Source organism: Callithrix jacchus, chromosome 14 (genome assembly GCF_049354715.1).
Source record: "Callithrix jacchus isolate 240 chromosome 14, calJac240_pri, whole genome shotgun sequence".
NCBI classification, from domain to species: domain Eukaryota; kingdom Metazoa; phylum Chordata; class Mammalia; order Primates; family Cebidae; genus Callithrix; species Callithrix jacchus.
Window position 1 is genome coordinate 83,105,275 of NC_133515.1, and position 6,000 is coordinate 83,111,274.

Consider the following 6,000-nt stretch of genomic DNA (forward strand, 5'->3'; position numbering starts at 1 on the left):
ATTTTAGGACACCAGAGCAACATTTTTAAAAAGAATTGTGAAATGTAAAAATTTTGCCATATAAGGACTTCTGAAAAGACAACTACCATCTTCCATTACTATTTTATTTTTAAAATGACTCCTATTATTTAGGAAGGACTTAAACTCAGAGTGATAGAGTAATTTAACTTGAATAGCTTTAAGTTGATGAAAATATTACTACACTCATATTTTCTCATTTACCCTGCATCACCGGAAAATTCAACAAGTATTAGTGTCAGTCCATAGATGGGCATTTGGGAAGTGCTGTAATATGGGTGTTGGAAGACCCGTTATACTTACAAAGCTGTTATTGACTAGTAGTTTAATAAGCCACATGTACACTGTTACTGAGATTAAAACTTTTAATTTTAAGTGCCATGTATTAAGGGGGAGGTACTAAGAACTATAGTGTCTACAGGGAATGATAAAAGGCCTCAATAGTCTAGAGAGTGAGATGTGGTTGAAGAAATTGGTGAGTCTTATTTTGGAGAAGGTAAGTTTAAAGATAGGGAGTTTTCTTCAGATATTTGAGTGACTTTCATATATGAGAAAGAATAGTAGTCTCTGTTGTTCATAGAAAAATTATGAATAAGAAATGGGAGCTTCCGGTTTTACATCGAATGTTCTATAATGAGAATTCCTTCCTTTATTTTTTCCTTTCCTTCTTCCCTTTTCCCTCCTCTCCCCATTTTCCTTTCCCTCCTTTCTCCCCTTTCCTTACCTTCTCCTCCCCTGCGCCCCTCCCTTTCCCTTCATTTCTCCTCTGTCCCCCAACAGTCTCTGACGAGTGCAGTGGCATGATCTCTGCTTACTGCAACCTCTGCCTCCCAGGTTCAAGCAATTCTCCTGCCTCAGCCTCCAGAGTAGCTGTGATTACAGGCATCTGGCAACATACCATACCTGGCTAATTTTTTCTATTTTTAGTAGAGATTGTGTTTCTCCATGTTGGCCAGGGTGGTCTCTAACTCCTCACCTCAGGCGATCCACCTGCCTAGGCCTCCCAAAGTGCTGGCATTACAGGTGTGAGCCACCACGCTCAGACTCTTTCTTTATTTCCTCCTTTCTTTTCTTTACTTCCTTTTCTTCCCTCTCTCCCTCCTTTTCTCTCTTTCTACCTCCCCAACTCCTTCCTCCCACCTGCCCCCCGCTTCTCATCTCTTTCTTTCATACAAGACAGGGTTTCACCATGTTGCCCAGGCTGGTCTTGAACTCCTGGACTCAAGAGATCCATTAGCCTTGTATAATGAGAATTTCTAATAATGAAAATTTGCTGTGTCCTCATAAAAGCATAAGAATTATTCAGACAAAAGCTAGATCAGTGATTATCAAAGTAGGGTTCTTGCACTGTCATAACATCAGTATCACCTGGGGATATATAACTATGATCACCAAGCTGAAAAAAACTGGTATACAAATAAAATGGAACTTATTTGTATAAAACTGTTGAGAAGTTATTTTTAAATCAGAATGAATTTTGATCATTTAATACTAACTTTAAACACAGAAATTATAACGTAATTATTGCTTAATTGTGACTGGGCGAACACTGGTGTGCCAGTTACTGTGGGCACCTTAGAATAATTAATCTGTTTTAGTTAAAACATTTAAATGGGGGGGGCAGGTGGAAGGAAGGAGTTGGGGAGGTAGAAAGAGAAAAAGAGGGAGAGAGGGAAGTAAAGGAAGTAAAGAAAAGAAAGGAGGAAAGAAAGAGTCCGAGCGTGGTGGCTCACACCTGTAATCCTAGCACTTTGGGAGGCCAAGGTGGGTGGATCACCTGAGGTCAGGAGTTCAAGACCAGCCTGGCCATCATGGTGAAACCCCATCTTAAAAAAAATAATAAATAAAAATTAAACAAACAAAACATTTAAATATAGGGCAGAGTTCCACCATTTCCTAAAATAAAGTTGGTCTTTGAATAAATGACTCAAACAGAGCTGCTAGTTCAATCTAAAACACAGCCATATCAGTTAGCAGAAAAGGAATTTGAAAGATTATGGTTTTTTTTAATACCCATTAATGTCAAAGTATTAGGAGCACTTGTCATATAAGATGTTTTCTTGTCTACTTCGGGTTCTGGTACCCCATCACATACCAGTAAGTACAGCTGAGTGGTATGGCATACTGTCATCTATGGCTATGCTATACATTTTGGTAAGGCTTTCTCAACTAATACTGATTACTGGAAACTCTACCTCTTTAAAGTTGAGGATGGATTTGTTTGCCCATCCTGTCTTCAAGGACTATGTAAAGAACTTTGGAGTTTCAGATTTGTCATTTATTCTAGGATTCTCTGATGATTCCATACTGGTTTATACCCAGGATGTATCACATTTACTCTGCACGCGTGTGTGTGTGTGTGCACGCACGCGCGTGTGCATTTAATTCTAATGCAAAGTTTTGGCAACCCTATCAAAATAATGGAAAGAATTTTAAAAGCCAGTTTATCTGATTTTGAAAGCTATACTATAATGGAGTTGTTTTTTCATTATTGATTGTAAATTATATGTTCAAATGAACATTTCTCACTACAAAGTTCAGTTTGTAACTTTATTAAATGTAGTCATATTTTTTCCTTATCCTAATAATGAAACCAAAGAGAATCTAGTACCCTTATTAAGCTTTTGAAAACTAGAAGCAGAACTGAGTTCTGATCTTTACGTAACTTTTTGAAAAAAACTTAATTTTTTTGTCTACAATATTCTGAATTACTGATGTGATGTTACATTTTAGTAAAAGTAGTAAAACAAGATGAAAACAAAATTAGATCATCCTGAGTTTTGTGAGTCTTTGAAAATTAAATCCTTAGACTTGAATTTGATTTAATAGAAGTATTTTTAACTTAGCTATTTTATAAATGGAAATTTTTTTTTTGAGAATTTTTTTTTTCACTTAAAATTTTTTATTTGGCCAGACACAGTGGCTCATGCCTGTAATCTCAGCATTGTGGGAGGCTGAGATAGGAGGATTGCCTGAGTCCAGGAGTTTGAGACCAGCCTGAGCAATATAGTGAGACCTCATCTCTACAAAAGAATTAAAAGTAAATATAAAAAATTTAAAAATGAGCCAGCTCTCATAGCATGCACCTGTAGCCCCAGCTGTTCGGGAGGTTAGAGTGGGAAGATCGCTTGAGCCCAGGAGGCAGAAGTTGCAGTGAGCTGAGATCGCAACACCGTGGACTAGTCTAGGTGAGATCACAGCACCACGGACTGCAGAGCGAGACCCTGTCTCAAGAAAAAAAATATTATTGTCAACTTGAATTTAGCACAGAATAGATACTTGGTGTTTGTTCAGTTTCAGTGAATTGAATTTTGAAGCAAGGAGAATAAGATAGTCTTCATGTGAAGTGTTTTCTAAAGGTCAGGAAAGCATAAACTTTTAACTGGAAGCATTTTTTAATTGGCTTTTGTTTTCAGTTTTTGATTGTGGAAATCATCTTCCTCACTAATTTTAAAGTAGGGTAGAATTTAATATTTCTAGGCTCTACATGTGATGCTAAATGAAATAAATGGTAGTGTAAGTTATCTGGTACAATTGAACCCTTTGGCCCATGATTCCTAGCTCATATTTGTCAGTGTCCTATGATGTTTACCATTACTTGAAGGTGTTGAAAAATTTAAGAAAGTTAAATAAAATGTCCTTTAGCTGCATGCCCAATGACACGTCCAGCCAACTCTCAAGTAAAAAGATAATTATGGAGTGTTACAAATTCTGGACTGGAATCTGTTTACAACTTTGCTGGTGAGTTGCTACTGGTTTGCTAGACGAGTCACTGTTACTTTCTAGATAGAGTTTATTTCTTTATTAATGTGAGTTAGAATTGAATAGTATTACTTCTAAGGGTCTTTCCACCTTTGACTTTTTAGGACATGAATGAAAACACCTTATTTATTTAATGTACTTAAAAGTTTTTTAAAGTGTTTCACAACATTTTTCCCCTCTCTTAATCTCAAGGATTACAAACCAGACATTGTTACCTTAGTTTTACTGTTATAGTACCTGAGACACATACAAATTTCATAACTTTTTGTTTATATAGCTAGTTACCATCAGACACAGTGTAAACATTCAGTTCCTCTGATTTATTTTATTTATTTTTGCGACAGCCTTACTCTTACAACCATGCTGGAGTGCAGTGGTGTGATCTTGGGTCACTGTAATCCCAGCTATTCTCGTGCCTCAGCATCCAGAGTAGCTGGGATTACAGATGTGCACCACTATGCCCAGTTAATTTTTGTACTTTTAAAAAGACGGGGTTTTGTCATGTTGGCCAGGCTGGTCTCAAACTCCTGGCCTCAAGTGATCCCCCTACCTCGCCTCCCTTAAGCTGGGATTACACACATGAGCCACCAGCATGTATTTTAAATATGGTAGAGTATTTAAAATGTGGTATAGTATTTAACTTTTAAAAAGAGTAAATCTAGTAGAAAGATTATTTTTAATAACCACACATTATCTAACCATAGGGTGGTTATGTGAATGCCTTAAGGACAAAACCGATTTATTTTCATTGAATTGGTTTAAAACATGAAATTTAGTTTTGTTTTTTTTTCACGGTTAAGGCTTTATTGGACATCACACAGGGCTCGGCATAGAGACCGAGCAAAGGGAGCAGGGCATGTAGATGGTCTTTGAGGACAGTGCTGGGGAGCTCAGGGATCAGTCTGGCTTCTCAAAGAAGAGACAAGCACTGATAGGAAAGGTAGTCAGGTTGGCGTTTGTGCAGGAAAAGGGAGATGTTAGGAGGGGGACTTTGGTGGAGGAGAGAGAGGAGCTGAAGCTTTAAAGAGCCTCAATGCAGGGAGGAATCATGTTAGAAGAAAGGAAGACAGTGAAACCTTGGGGAAGAGAAGACAGTAGAAAGAAGGAAAAAGGAAGAAGTCTGGTCCAGGGAGTCAGGCTGTTCTCCAGCATTCTGCCCAGGCAGCAGAAACTCCTCCCTTCCATCTTCTGGAAACCCAGGGCCTTATTTGCTGTTCCATGTAGCTGACTTTCCAAACAAAAGACCTGGGACGAATCTGCTGGACTTCATGTAGGCAGAGATCTTCTTCAAACCCTCGAATCCGGACATGAAGTCCTTCAGGTTTGGGAAAGCGTCCAGGCAGCTGGGCTCAAATATACGGTTGTGGTCAAGAACGTCATAGGCGAGGAAATCCACAAAGGTTATCTTGTCTCCTGCAAACCATGGTCGCTTCCCCAGAAACTGCGAGTAGAGCTTTAACTTTTCAGGGAGTTCCTCCAAGTACTTTGGCTTCAGTTTCTCAAATTCTGGGTTGTAGCAGAGCATGGCCAGCTGCATCCGAGTGTCCATGGTCTGGTTCTCCAAAATGTCCACACGAATCTTCTCCTCTTCTGTCTCCCCACACAGGTTGTGTTTGCGGGCAATGTAGCGCAGGATGGCATTGCTCTGGGTGATCTTGTGAGCCCCATCAATCAAGTAGGGCAGATTGGGAAAGTGCAGGCCCAGCTTGAATTTTTCCTTCAGCCACTGGCTTCTGTCATAGTCAGGAGCGTCCCCCATCGTGTAGGTCTTTTCCTCGTAGCTTGAGTCTGTGTATTCCAGGAGCAGGCGGATGGCGTGGGCCAACCCGCGGAGGTCCCAGTACCCCAGTGTCATGGGCATGGTGCTGGTTTGTGCGAGTTCTGCAAACAGGCCTCAAGCGACGCCGACGCCGGAGTCAGACTTTTACTCCGGAGAAAGGCCATGAAATTTAGTTTAACCAAAATTGTAGATTATTTTGTAGTTGAACCTAACTTTCTCATTTCTTACCTGGACCTTCTTATTCATGATCAGGGAGCAGGATTAGGCTTGCCTAACATTGATTGTAAGAATAAATTTAGCTTCACATGAAGATTATTAATTTTATCAAGTAGTATTCTGTGATTTTGGTTAAAGCAAACTTTTTGTGATTTTTATTAAAGATTAAGGAATATGTATGGAATTTATAAATTGAACAAGCTTTACACTAAATTGATTACATT

The 6,000-nt window shown here is 39.1% G+C and overlaps 1 pseudogene across 1 annotated transcript; it reads right to left on the minus strand.

The window, feature by feature from the left end:
- Positions 1-4,556: 4,556 nt before the first annotated feature.
- LOC100411587 (glutathione S-transferase Mu 5 pseudogene) lies at positions 4,557-5,698 on the minus strand (annotated as a pseudogene). The gene has a single exon (XR_013526687.1). The product of XR_013526687.1 is annotated as a glutathione S-transferase Mu 5 pseudogene (transcript).
- Between the last annotated feature and the right edge of the window lie 302 nt (positions 5,699-6,000).